Raw genomic sequence first — 14,869 nt, 5'->3', positions numbered from 1 at the left:
AGCCCATAATAAACCTTGTCACTAGAAATGTCTCACTTAGTGTTGGCTCATAGAGCCTTACTGTATAGAGCAATTGGAGAAACTGCTGCTTATACTCATCCACTATGCCCAACTGCTTCAGCATCATCAGCTCTTTCATCTTGAGTCATTATACATCCACATCAAACTCCAACAGCACCGCAGCACAAAACTGTTCCCATGTGTGAACTGCACCTGTCTATTTGAACGCCTGGTACCAATGAGCTGCGTTGTTTGATAGATACAGAGAAGCAGAAGTAACTTTGAAGCTGTCCGGAATGTTATACAATCTGAAAAAGGCCTCACACTTGTCCAACCAGATCCGGACCTCGGTACCATCAAATCGCGGGAAATCCATTTTCGGCATCCATTGCCGCTTGTTGGAGCTCTCGTCACAGATCGGAGCCCCGGGTTGTTGAAGCTCAGGCGTGGTGTCAGTCACCTGAATAGGACGAGGCGGTGGACGCCCAGGTAACTTCGGCCCTGCCCCCAGAATGCCGTCGGAGACCTCTGATGCGGTTGGAGACAACGCCTCCGTAGTATCCTGCCGCTTGTGCATCTGAACGGCATGACTCTGGTTCTGCTGCACCTGCCCCAACGTATCACATGATAGATTAACCTTGACTTGTACCTGGTCCAGCAGCGCTGTTTGCTCCGATAGCTTGGCGTCGAGAGCCTCCAGCTGAGCGCGGATCCCATCGACTGCGTCCAGCTTGTTCTGCGCTGCCCGCAACGCGGCGAACTCCTGCAGCATCCGCTCCTGGAACGCTTCCATCTCGTCCGCCAAAAAGCGCGACTGCAGATTGGGCTTGAATGTCGTCGTGGTCGCCGGTTTTCCTCCAAATCAACCCACCTCAGGTCGGGAATTACGCAGATCGAACCCTAGGGTGATCCGCTACCGTCGCCTCGGATTTGCCGGGTACGACTCAGGGAAAAAAATTGCAGCGCGGCGGCGCGGCGAGACGTTGCCCCCACAGGCCCGCCAGAGTGATGGCTCTGATACCAACTGTCACGGCCCTACGGCGGTCGGAGTTGACGACGATGATCAGAGAGAGAGATAGCAGAAGAAGAGGGACAGAGCTTAGAGACGAGCGGTGGACAGGAAGAGATAAGATAGGATAGATTCAGAATATTCTCTATTTTCAAAACCTGTCTTTGCCCAACGCACACGCCGGCTTATATAATGCGAACTCGTTACAAGGCCCACGGCACACACACGCACCTACTCTTGCCTAGCCCAACACACATGTGTTTAACTCTGCTTTGTATCGCCCGACTACTTGGTCCTCACGATCGCCTGTTCTGTACTGCTTACACTCCACCCTCCCCAGAATCCTCACTCCCTTCGCCGACTCCTGCTCCAACACTGATGCGCTGAAGCCGCCGCCTCCTGGTCGGCATGCACGGCCGCACGCCCAGCAGTTACCATGGCCGATGATGGAACAACCCCGAGACCCTCCTTGTGTTGCATCCCTTGCAGAAGAGGCAAGGCGTCCAGGGAGTCCTGAGAAGACGCCCTCGCCGCCGACCTTGAGGTACAGGTCTGTCTCCATGAGCTTGAGGAAGCCATGGCCGATGCATCCAGCTGCGGATGCCGCATATTTGTGGCCGCCACCCTCCCTCACCGCCCTACACAACCGGCTCCTCGGTCACCTCGTCGCCGCCGCCGGCCATCAGTATGTCGTGATCGACCATGAATCATCTTACTGTTCGATTTTGAGATTCAATCAGTTAGGATTTCATTTGGTTCCTTATCCCCTTTTGCAGGTTTTGTGAACTCCATTTGCAGACGTAGCTTAAGTGCAATTTCATTTCAGGGAGAGTTGGCACATATTTCTCCTTTTAGGCTGATACTTCAGACTTCAGTACACATCAATATGTACTGAAGTACAACTTCAGGTTTTAGTTACGGTTTATGGACATTGCCATGTTCTAAACTTCTGATCCATGGAGACATAGCATGTTTTGTACAAAAATAAATCATCGTAATCTAATCAATATGTACTATTCTTTGTTGTACTGAGAAGCTGCAAATCCCAAGCCTCGTGTAAATATAGGAGGGCATCTCGGAAGATATGGGGTGAATGATCTACATAATTATTGGGATGCGGTAAATCCAAATCTTACCTCTCCCTTAGCCATTTGCGATCTGGCACCCCCCCTGCATAGATAAGTACATGGTGTTTACCATAATTTACATTTGTCTTTATAGTAGTCTTCCTAAATGTTTATCGTTGAGTGTCTCATTTCTAGCATATTAGTAGAGGAGCATGCAAGTTTGGATAGTTATGTTTGTTGATGGGATTCATTGTGCTGGTTAAAGTCATAATATATCAGCAGGTATGGCATGGGATTCATTGTTCTAGTATGATGAGAGTAGATCATTGTATACATTTCACCGTATTGGATTATTTTGTGCCGAATTCTTTAGTCAGGTACCTTCTTTCTCTTAAACCATCTTCATCTACGTGTTTTATATATTTACAACTTCCAACTTAATAGTAGAGACTTAATCTCAATACTTGCTTGCATGGTGTAAGAATGTAGAAGTATGTTTTATTTTGGCTCCTACCTGTAGTCTACAACTGGGTGTTTCAAGAATTTGTTTTTGGCATGGTCTTCTTTGCTACCTCTTCATGGGCGATCCTCATTATTTGTTCCTTGATTCTCTATGCAAGAATCTTGCCTCATGGTTGAAAACATACGGTCACATATTTTCGACAGGAATTTAATTTTAGTCAGAGCCGATCCATAAATGATCGGCCAATTAGTATAAATTTCTAGCTTAATACATGTCATGTAAGTATGTTTTCCTTAATGTGATAGGTAATGTAAATTTTGTGGGTCTCTCAGTTGCTATGAGCCTACTACAGTTAATTGGAAAGCATTATTCTGATGAAAATGCAACAGAAACAGAATCTGAAATATTAGTTAATTGGATAGCATGGTTCCGACGGAAATGCAAATGAAATAGAACCTGGAATAATAGTTAATTGGATAGCATGATTCCGATGGAAATGCAAAAGAAACAGAACCAATAATAAGATAGATAAGATGTGACTAACACTGGCGTAGGGAGCACACGACGGCCGTCGTCCGTGCGGCCGACACTGACACTGGTGTAGACAGTAGGCCACTGAAGATCGTGTTGGCGATGTAGTATTTCCATGAGCATGCATCAAATATCAAATCTCTTTACCAGTCTCTTCCGCTGTCCACATGGCTCCCCTTTTTCTGTACCACCACCTCAACTTGGTAGGACTTGAGATTTACTTTGGTGTCTACCCCGTGCAGGAGATGACTTTGTCGTACCTGACGTGCGGAAATGCGATGGTGTCTACCTTGAAGCTTGAAGAGTTCATGAGGAAGTCTTGCTAGCATCTAGAGTTGGATGCCCTCACGAAGACTACTGTTAGTCAATTTTCATGACTGATTTGCTTCTTTCCTCTAGCTGCACAATATGACATATTGCTTCTTAATTCAACACTTACTGCTACGTAGTAATAAGAGGACATATGGGACTTTGTTTCTCGAATTGACACTCAATAGTAGAAGAGGTTCATACCTCGAATTGTTGATCACAAAACTGCCGTATCATGGCTTCTAGCTTATATGTTACATAGCAAGTGAGCAGCCTCTGTTCCCCCCCCCCCCCCTCCAATATCTATTTTCTAGCTTGGATTAGCTAAAAAAGCTGATTCTGGTATATATTCATTGGCGCAAAGATGCTCAATGATAAGTTTTTTCTTATCACACACATATATATGAAGGATTGTGCATACAAGTTGCAGCTTTAGAATCAACATCTGGTTCGTTCATAGCTTTGTCAAGGATTTGGGAACATCACATTGACATTTAGATATATATTTTTAGGATTCTTCAAGGTCTTGATTTAGTTTCTTTTTATGCTGTAAAATAATAATAATAATAATAATAATAATAATAATAATAATAATAATAATAATAATAATAATAATAATAATATGTTGTACAATTGTAGTATCGGGTATGTAGTCAAATTTAATGAAATCAAAAGAAAACAAGGAAAGGAGAGCCGAAGTCCAAGGCATGTTCAACTCCAATTATTTGCTCTCTCATGGAGTGTTAGTCCTCTGAATATTTTTATTCCTCTGATCTCAAACATCGTCCACGCAAGAGTGAGTGAAGCTTCGTCTGCCACCGCTCTTCAGTTCACGCCGTTGATGTTGTGAGGACTGGAAGCTCTTCAGTTCACACCGCCAATGTTGTGAGGACTGGCAGGACTTCAATGGGCATGGAGGCTGCAACCTAGGGCGAGGGCGTGGTGCGTTGAGTTCGCGGATCTGCGTTGGTGGGAGGCGGCGATGGCGGCGGCAACGCCAATGTCCACCGGGATCTCTAGCCGCAACAGATCGAAGAACAACTTGGGGATGTCGTGCAGCTCGTAGATAAATTGCCGCCCAGATAAATCACCGGGACACTACCAAGTGTGTCGTTCATTGGGCCAGCATAAAAAATCTTGAGGGTGCCTCATGTGCGACTCTAGCTATTGAAAGTCAAAGAACTTGACTACTTCCGGAGTTTGATAAGGCTTTACAGTGAGTTCTCATACTTTTACTGCTGTAGTTATTAAGCAGATTTTGTCAAAGCAATTGCTATGTGTATGCCATTTTCATATTCTATACGTGGCTGTTTTTCCATGTTCTAGACATGGATATGATGATTGGTCGATGAAGCAATTGATTTCTAATACTAGCAATTGTGTTTCTGGATATTCTCATACTGACAGTTTTGTTTCATTGTCCAACACTAAATCTATTCATATGGTGATGGATGCAGCATAACCATCAATTGAAGTAGATAATCTGCAAGGCTATTTACCATTATCCAGGTTTATTCAACATTTAGGTTTGTAGTAATTTATTAAACATCTAGGTTTGCAGTGTTAACACTGATTTATTTAGTTTCAAATTGGTACGTTTCAGTTGCATAAAGGCATAAACATCTGTCATTTCTGAATAAGTTGTAGATGATTTCCCCAGCTTTAAGTATATACGAAACACACATAATATTTTATTTCACTTGTTATCTGCACATGGCAATTAATTTGGATAGGACAAGTTAAAGTACATCTCATTCAACGACAGTTTTTGTCGTGTGTTTTATGTTTTCATTATTAGTAGCAGGGGTTTCTATAGCTTGCCCAATGATGACCCCCACTTTAACTGACATGATGTCAAGCTCAAGGCTACCAGTGAACATCCATATAGCTCATCGAGTCATTTTCTGATCACTAGCCCTATTGTTATCGTGTCATTTTCATGATTGTCAAATGCCTAACTGTTGCTTTAATTAATTCATTGCCTTCAATTCGTGTAGCATGGTGGTAACATAATTTGGTCCATTTTGTGAATGATGTGAACTTTGAGAGTAGCCACAATACCAAATCATGTGTAGCAGGTTGTAGGGAGTCTATCAATTTTTTATATGTGAGTCACTGATTGCTACAGTTAGGAAGAAATTTCGTTCACCACCAAAGACCGACACGTGATAACCATTGCGCTTTCTTTCTAGAGCTGGTTTTGGGTGTACTGCACCCTGCGACTACATTTATATCCTGTGAGACTACATTTTTGGTTGTTGGCTGGAGCTATCACTATGGCTGTTTTACTTTTCATTCAAATAAATTTGTATGGCAACCAAAACCCAATGACAGGTCAACACTTATCAATAGCAGCTCAGTTTAATGATCTCTCATGACAAAAATTTCAATGGAAAGCTCGTGACAGTTTGCACCCCCTTATCTGCTTTTGATTTAACCTATGCAAACACTTACTAGGTATTGTTACAGGTTACAATTAACAGATAGATGTATTAACCTATTGCAACTATAGAGTGTGCCTAAGCCAATGATCGGACATGGGTTGTTCGGATCCACCCTTAAGCCGAGGCACAAGTCCATTCGGTTGATTATTGTTTGGGGATTCAGTTTCATGGTGAGATATGATTTTCTGGATCTGGTTATTGCTGGATTGTGATTTGTTGGTTTGGGAACTAAAGTTTGTTGCTTGCAGCAAGGGGAATCATATTGGTTGAAACCTTGAAGTTGAACATGAAGGGCACAATGTTGATTTCCATTGGGTGTTGCCCTTGTTGAGCACATTAGTAGATGGTCTTTTATTGGATTATGGCAGTGATAGTGTGGTACTGTTGTGGATTTTGTTTTCTTCTTTTAGTAGACTAATTATTTCAGAGAAATTTGAGATGCTACAATACTGAAAGACATGTGTCTGTCCCTTCATTTTATCAAGGATGATTATTGATGAAAGGACATTTACATATTTATAGGCTGCAACTAGATCAATGACGGTCTAATCTAACACCCATTGGGACAATCATACAAACTAAGGAACAATGGATATGCCTTTATGATGGTTTACAACAATGCCACTACCTCCTTATTTGGTATGTCATACATGATCTATACTAGGAATGACTTGTAAATTGATGCCCGTGGTACGATTGTATTAGTGGAATAAGTTTACTACTTTGGATAATGTGGATTTCAGTAGAGATGGCTTTACAACAAATTGCATGAGCAAGCGGTTCATTTTTTTTCATCAAGTTGTACAATTTTTGGGTTAATATAGAAGGGTAAATGCATTGGTTGCTTGCTTCAAGAGTTAATAATTAACACGGTGGTGTATCAATTGCATGCCCAGCAATGAACATCATGTTGTTGTTTCGTAGTAATGCACATCGTTCAACTGTATATGTTACAACGTGACAATGGCTCAAGAGACATCGGATCCGCCTTCTTAGCTCAGGGGCGTCATGGGCGGCGCATGCCTTGACCAGCTTGATGGCGGTGGTGGATCGACACAAACAGGGGGGGGGGGGATCAAGGCAGTTGACGGGGGACTCCTCCTTGGCGGTCCGTGGGGAAGTTCGGTGTGAAGGGGAGAGGGCGACATGGCGAAGGTGAGGTGCGCGTCATCCGGTTTTAAAGAGAGGACAAAATAGGAGGGGTGCATCGGGGGGCGGGGCCGTGTATTGGATATAACATGTTGGGTAGTCCGGACAACCACATTTCTCCCCACAATGTGTTGGATTTGGGGCTAGCCAAACTGTTTAGACGGTTGGATTTTCAAGAGCCCAATGGACGCTCGTTTGATGTCCGAACACGCCCAGACGTATGAGGGAGAAATAAGTGTCAACCTTGGAGAACATTAATTATTTATTTGGTTCATGTATATGCATTGTAGCCCGTAGCAACGCACAGGCATTTGATCTCCAACAGTTTTGGTTGGTGACATGTGATGCAACAGTTTTGGTTGTTAACCGAGAGTTTTCGTGGATTTTTGCCATGGATCATGATGAGAGGCTGATGATTTTTTTTTGCAAGATATAGATTTCAAACTAGAATATCGTGTGATCTGAGCGTTCAAATGATGAACCGTTATGTTCCCTGCGTCGGTATCTTCAAAACAAGGTACCATGGTAATATATTTTGATGAATTTCTTTTTCCCGAATCAACTTGTATTTCGGACGGTAGTAAACATGTTCTTCATGTCTTCCTGTGCAGCCGTGCAACCTGACTCCTCAGTGTAATGTATATTTACTACCAATGTGGAGTGTAATCCCGTGTGTCACATATTTGTACTCTTAGTTGTAGTAATTATGTATAAACTTGAGATTGTCGGAAAAAAAAAGATTTCAATGACTTTCTTTTTCCCGAGTCAACTTGTATTGTGGACGGTAGTAAACATGTTCTTCCTGTCTTCCTGTGCGGCCGTGCAACCTGACTCCTCAGGCTTTGTTTGGAATGTTGTTTCATCTCAAATACACCTGTAGAAAAGATACAGATCTCCGCCCATCATTTTGATTCCGGCTGAAAATCTACTGGTGGCCCCTAAGATACACGTGTAAACTAAATACGCCTGTATTTGATTACATCGCATCCAAGCGCAGCCTCAGTGTAATTCATTTGTACTCCCACTGTGGAGTGTAATCCCGTGTGTAACGTATTTGCACTCTCCGTTGTAGTAACTATGTGTAAACTTGACATTGCCAAAGAAAAATCCCAAGAGAAAAGGAGAAACTGAAAGAAAAAAAACTAGTGAAAGCCCAAAGGAGAAAAACAGGAAATGAAAAACGAAAAAAAGATAAACAAAAGATAACACCCTAAGAGCATCTCCAACAGTCGCGCTATACTAGCGCCGCGCCGAAAATTAGTCCGTTTTAGCGCGCGCGCAACGCGGCGGGTCGCTCCAGCGGGCGCGCAAAAACGGCGCGCGCGCTATAATGAGTTGGGTGCGCTGTCGGAAACACTGTCCCGCGCGGTGTATTTCGGGCGCCCGCTACAGCGCGCGGCACACTCGAGCGCTCGCTCTCGCACTTCCTCTCCCACTTCCACCCCCATCCGGCCGCGCCGCCGCCGCCGCCCGCGCCCCCCGGCGACCGTTCATCCGCTTCCCCGGCCTATCCCAGCGCTGCCGCGCTTCCGCCCCATCCCCTCCTACTCCCGCCGGCGCTCGCGTGCCTCCGTCGTCCGAGGAACAGCGCCCGAGCGCTCGCTGCCTTGCCGCGCCCGCAAGGTGTTCGACAAAACACCTACAATGTATGTATTGCTCAAACTTCATGAATTTGGTGCATGTTTTGAATTGTAGTTTTTATAGTATAGTATTGAACATTGTAGATGAGTTCGTCGTATGATTCTTCCGAAGAAGAATTTGATATGGAAGAGGAGGAGGATCTTGCAATGATCCTAGCTATGCATATCAATAAAAAACCGAGGCACGGTGGTTCGGTTATGGGTCGGGAGAAAATTTGGAGAGATAGGATTGATGCCCATAACAGATTGATGAAGAACTATTTCGTGGAGAATCCCACATACCCGGATTCGTATTTTCGTCACCGGTTTAGGATGAGCACCGACTTGTTTAGGCGCTTTGCAGAGAAACTAGCGAGCCATGACCAGTTTTTCCAGCAAAGGAGGAATGCCGCCGGAGAGCTCGGGCATAGCACCTTTCTGAAGGTGACAGTCGCTTTGCGTATGTTGGCATACGGTATCTCGGCTGATCTAGTTGATGATCACTTGGCTATGGGTGAGAGCCAAGCCATCATGTGTGTCAAGCGCTTTGCAGTGGGAATTGTGCAAGTGTTTGGCGAGGAGTATTTGAGACCTCCCACTGCTGAAGACGCCGCAAGGCTATTGGCGATGAACAAAGCACGCGGCTTTTCTGGCATGCTTGGCTCAATAGATTGCATGCATTGAGTTGGAAGAATTGTCCAAAGGCATGGCATGGGCAATTCCACGGCCAAAAAAAGGGTTCCACTATAATCCTTGAAGCGGTGGCCGATCAAGAGACTTGGATTTGGCATGCATTCTTTGGAATGCATGGATCTTTGAATAACATCAATGTTGTCAACCGGTCACCAGTGATGAATAACATTGCAAACGATGAGTTGCCACCGGTGCAGTTTATAGCAAATGGCCGTACATACAACTATGGCTATTATCTAGTGGATGACATCTATCCAAAGTGGCAAACCTTCGTGAAGCCGTTGAAAAAGCCAGGAGGTAAGAAAAATCTTGATTTCCACAATGCTCATGCGGCGGCTAGAAAAGATGTGAGAGAGCATTTGGGATTTTGCAAGCCCAATTTGCTATTGTGAGAGGACCGTCTAGATTTTGGGATCAAAAAATGCTTTGGTACATCATGCACAACATGATCATCGAGAATGAGCGTGGCCAAGATTTAGACTACTCATAGTATGAGCTCTTGGGACATCCCGTGCAAGTGCGACAGAGGGCTGAAAGGGTAGCCCGTTTTATTGCCTCCTATCATGCCATTCGGCGTCCCGCAACTCACAATGAACTTCAGAATGATCTGATTGAAGAGTGGTGGGCATGACATGGACGACAAAGAGCATGATGATTTCTGCATTCGACATTGTATTGTTCATGAACTATTTGTTGTGTTTATTGCATTATTTGTTGTACTGAACGATAAACTATTTGTTTGATTTGTAATGATACTGAAATTGAACTATTTCTTATCCGCCAAATACTCCGGGCATTTCCACTTCCAGTGACCATTTCCTTTGCAGTATAATCATTCAGTTTTAGGCTTTGATCCAGTTTTGGGCTTCTTCGCGGGAGTGACAACTTGCTTGTCATTCTTCTTCAAGTTTCCCTTTCTTTCCCTTTGCCCTTTTCTTGAAACTAGTGATCTTGTCAACCATCAACACTTGATGCTCTTTCTTGATTTCTATCTTCGTCGATTTCAACATCACGAAGAGCTCGGGAATCGTTTTTGTCATCCCTTGCATACTGTAGTTCATCACAAAGTTCTACTAACTTGGTGATGGTGACTAGAGAATTCTGTCAATCACTAGGAGACAACGAACTCCGCCTCAACCTTCTCCATGTTGAAGCCCAACAGCTGCTACTCCGGCTGCTCCACCTTCACCGGAGCCAGCTCCTTCTCCTCCTCTTCCCCCGCTCCTCCTCCTCCTGTGGCTCCGGCAAGTCCGGAGGCAGCCCGACAGCAATGCGGGCGGCGTGCGTAGCTTGTCTCACCCGAAACTCCTATTGGATCTCGTAGCGGCGGTCCGGCGTGAGCATTGCGTAGTAGGTGATCTTCCTATGGACCATGGCAGAGCGCCGGAGCGTGGGCAGAGCACCGGAGCGGGAGAGAAATGAAGTGGATGGTCTTGGAATGGCGACACAGAGAGGGGGGAGGTGGATGTACTATGGTTGCGGGAACCCGACCGGGTTAAATAGGCAGATTTGCTCTTAGGCGGCGAGTCGGAGCGGTGCCATGAGGCGTTCACACCACGACGGCGAAGGAGGCGCCCGTCAGACCGCTGGGTTTCCGGGTGAGTCCATGTGAGACCCCTTCGTCAGTCTTACGTGACGGGCGTGCCCGGACGCCCCCATATCCGACTCATATTTGGGCTGGATATGTGGGCTGCCGGTCAGTCCGAGCGTTTGAGGCCCGAGGGGCCGTTTGGGTCAGAAAATCATGACCGGGCGACCCGACCGGGCGTATGAGGCAGGTTTGGAGGGCTCGGCTGTAGATGCTCACGTTAGTCTCACACACAAAAGGTCCCCAGTTCGAACCTGGGCTCAGACATTATTTCTTTGAATTTGCACTTGCAGATACTCATATAGAAATCCTATCTATTTTAACTTGTAGCGAACTTTTTTTCTTGCGAATAACTTGTAGCAAACTTTGCTTAACCTTTTGAACAAAATTTTGGTAATTCTAATATTCTGTGTTTGTTCCGGACAAAAAAAGGTTGTCAAATACAAATAACTCATAGTAGATAACCGTTTCATAAATGAAACACAATAAATTTTTTGTAAAACTTTGCTTGCAACCGTAATCGTTCATTGAGGAAATATTTTTCTGACAGATGCTTCGCACACTGTACAAGCTTTTGAACATCTTGCCTTCTTGTCCCTAAGTTAACTGCAATTGTCCCCGCCTGTGTTCCAACAAGCTGAGATACAATTTGAGGCTCTTCCAAAATGTTGTCTGCTTCGTATCTAGATAAATGTAGATCTGAAGCACTTAGTGTGATACGCAAAGGATAATTTTTTTTCAAAAAGGACGCAAAGGATAAATGGCAGGGAAGTCGGAAGCGAAGCATGGCAAGTCCAGGACTGATACTCCTGTGATTACCATCAGCTGATCTTTTGTTTCTAAAGCCAGAATGTGTAAGGGATGGCAAACATCGACGATACCTTGTACATTGCTGCATATGTCGTGGTAGGTCGGTGAAGTAATAAGAACAGCACCTACTTTCTTCCCATCCTTCTCAGTGCTCTATCTACCTGCGATTGCGTAACACCACCAGCAATGTCCCACATAGAACTGTACTCGGGTACTATATACTTAGGCACAACACTGAAATGTGACAGTTTCGAGGAACAACGATGTAGTCACCGGGGCAGCAGGTGCCCATCATGGCAGCCTGGATTCCACAGGTACTCCCGTTGACTAGGAACCACATCTTAGATGATCCAAACAGTTGAGCTGCCCGGTTCTGAGCATCCAAAATCACACCCTTAGGGTAGAAGAGGTCATCTAGCTCAGGTAGCTCGGGCAAGTCATACAAAAATGCCCCCGCACCAATAAGGTTCGACAACGAAGACGGAACAGCTTTCCCTTGGTTGTGTCCAGGGAAGTGAAAGCACGACACGTCTTCGGCTGCAGTTGATTCCGGTGCCTGAACCAGAGGGGCAAAAACCATATTGGGAAGCTCATGCGTTCATGGTCATGCCCAATTCAAACCATAGCAGCGTCCAGAAGCGCTTGCGGCCACAAAACTAGTGTTGTGTTGGCCAGGCGGACTATAGCAAGCAATTCGACAAACAGGTTGTGGGCACTGGGGTAGAAGGCGCTGAGACTAACACCTTTGCGGATCGAGGAAGGCAAGGAGGAGGTGCAGAAGAGTAGGCTAGCGTGCGTAGAGAGCGAGGCGCGCGCGGTGAGCGGAGAACGGGAGGAGCTGGTGGTGTGTTGTTGCTGCTGGGAGGAAGAAGCATGGCCGACTGTCTAGTCGTGGTCGAACTCGAAGCAGAGTGATGTGCAGGGGGAGGAGGGTAATGTGATGTAGTGTATACGGGACGTCTCACTGTCGGCCCAAATTTGAGTTTTTTTAGGAAAATTTGAGTTGGTTTTGCTGCGCGGATAAGAAGCGGACGTGCGTGACACCCGTCTTTGTTCTCTTTATGGCCGGCCTCCCCTCCTCACTCGGTTCCCACTTCTCGCAGTCCTAGCCGCCACCGCCCATTGCCGGTCGCACGAGACCGCCCAGGCACGGCCGCCGCATCCAACAACTTCCCCACCTTGGGTTTTCCTAGCTGGCTTTGAAAGAACAATAGACAGTTACACCTCTTACATATAAAACAATTAAGATAAAATGTTCGCGAACTTAAAAAATGTTTTCAAGTATTATTGCTTTTTGAAAAATATTTTCTTAAATTATAAAATGTTCTAGAGTACATAATGTGCTCATTTAAAAAACAAATCTCACAATTTGAAAGATTGTTCTCTAATTAAAAACATTCTAGAATACAATAAAATGTTCTCCAATTCAAGTAATTAAATGCATTTAATTAAAAACCATGAATTAAAAGTGCACAATTTTTTTAGAATTTGAGAACCTTTTTTTGAAAAAAAAAGGAAAAAAAAAGGAAAGAATATGGGAAAAATACGAAGAAAAAGGTAAACATGGGTTGACAAAAGAAAGAGAAAGTAAGACAAACATTCTAGAGGGTTCCTAAAACATGGAAAATTTACAGTCAAAATCTTCCCGCTGACTAGCTAAATGGGCGAGTCAAATTAGTCGCTCGCCTGACGGAATCTGTGTGATTCGTAGATTTTTTTTGTTGCGATAAGCGGCAAATAGGATTTGCCCCCCTTGACATAATCATGTCGCGGCCAAAATTAGCTTGACCTGTTGAAAATTTTGGAACATTCCACGAGCGAACTAAGCCCAGCTATAACTCTATGTACTCGCAAAAGAAAGATACAGAAACATTGCCCAGAACGCCGAGCCTTGTATTCTTGTCTTAGTTATGTGGAAATATCTGTACTCCTAATGTCTCAGTCCGTACTTCGTTTCGTTTGCTCGTTCGCATCGCTTGTTCTGTCTCACGTTTATTCGCGCACGATAACATGAAACTTCCCTCGTGTGCGCTTCCGATTTTCTCTCTTACCAAATCAGCGATGCAGCGACCAAAAAAACAAACAACGATGCAGCCCCGCAAGAAAAGCAAACGGCCGACCCTTTTTGAGGCTCCCGAGTCCCGAGTCCCGAGCGAGGGTTATCTAAAAAAAAAGTCCCAAGCGAGCGTTAGGTCTCGTGCCCGCGTGCACGCCGCCGCCATGCTTTCGCTCGAAATCCTTGGTATTCTCATGGATCACCCCCGACCCCGGGTCTGGTTTTCTCATACCAGCCGCCGGCGACAGGACTCGCTTCCTTCCTCCACCCGTGGATCGGCTCCATGTCACGGCCCTACGGCGGTCGGAGTTGACGACGATGATCAGAGAGAGAGAGATAGCAGAAGAAGAGGGACAGAGCTTAGAGACGAGCGGTGGACAGGAAGAGATAAGATATGATAGATTCAGAGTATTCTCTATTTTCAAAACCTGTCGTTGCCCAACGCACACGCCCGCTTATATAATGCGAACTCGTTACAAGGCCCACGGCCCACACACGCGCCTACTCTTGCCAAGCCCAACACACTGCTGTTTAACTCTGCTTTGTCCCGCCCGACTACTTGGTCCTCACGATCGCCTGTTCTGTACTGCTTACAGTACCCTCCCCTGAAGAACCAGCTTGTACCCAAACTGGTGCACGTGGAAACTTCAACTTGAGGATGTCGTAATCCTCCCAGGTTGCTGATGCAGCAGGCAGCGTCGCCCATTTCACCAGGATCTGTAAATGTGCTGTGTTCTTCTTCTTGACCAGCAGCCGATCAAGAATTTCCTCAGGCACCACACCTGGCACTGAAAGATCCACAGGTACTGGTAAAGAGGTGAACACTGGGGTGTGATCTGGAACGTGTCCCTTCAGCTGTGAAACATGGAAGACCGGGTGTACTTGGCTCCCTCTTGGTAACTCCAATCGATATGCTGCATTTCCCACTTTGTCCAGAACTTTGTAAGGGCCAAAGTATTTGAGCGCTAGCTTGTGACATGGGCAATTTACCACAGTAGATTGAGCATATGGTTGTAATCTTAAGTAGACCATTTCGCCCACCGCAAACTCTCTGTCAGACCGTTTTTGATCTGCAAACTGTTTGTACTTGTATTGAGCTCCCGACAGATGTTCCTTCAGAGCAGCGTTATG

At 45.3% G+C, this 14,869-nt stretch overlaps 1 pseudogene; it reads right to left on the bottom strand.

Annotated features, from left to right (window-relative positions):
- Positions 1-11,610: 11,610 nt before the first annotated feature.
- LOC123084084 (arginine decarboxylase-like) lies at positions 11,611-12,262 on the bottom strand (annotated as a pseudogene).
- Positions 12,263-14,869: the final 2,607 nt, after the last annotated feature.

Source organism: Triticum aestivum, chromosome 4A (genome assembly GCF_018294505.1).
Source record: "Triticum aestivum cultivar Chinese Spring chromosome 4A, IWGSC CS RefSeq v2.1, whole genome shotgun sequence".
Taxonomy (NCBI): Eukaryota; Viridiplantae; Streptophyta; class Magnoliopsida; order Poales; family Poaceae; genus Triticum; species Triticum aestivum.
Note: the sequence above shows the minus strand (reverse complement) of the source record. Positions and strands in the feature narration are given on the sequence as shown.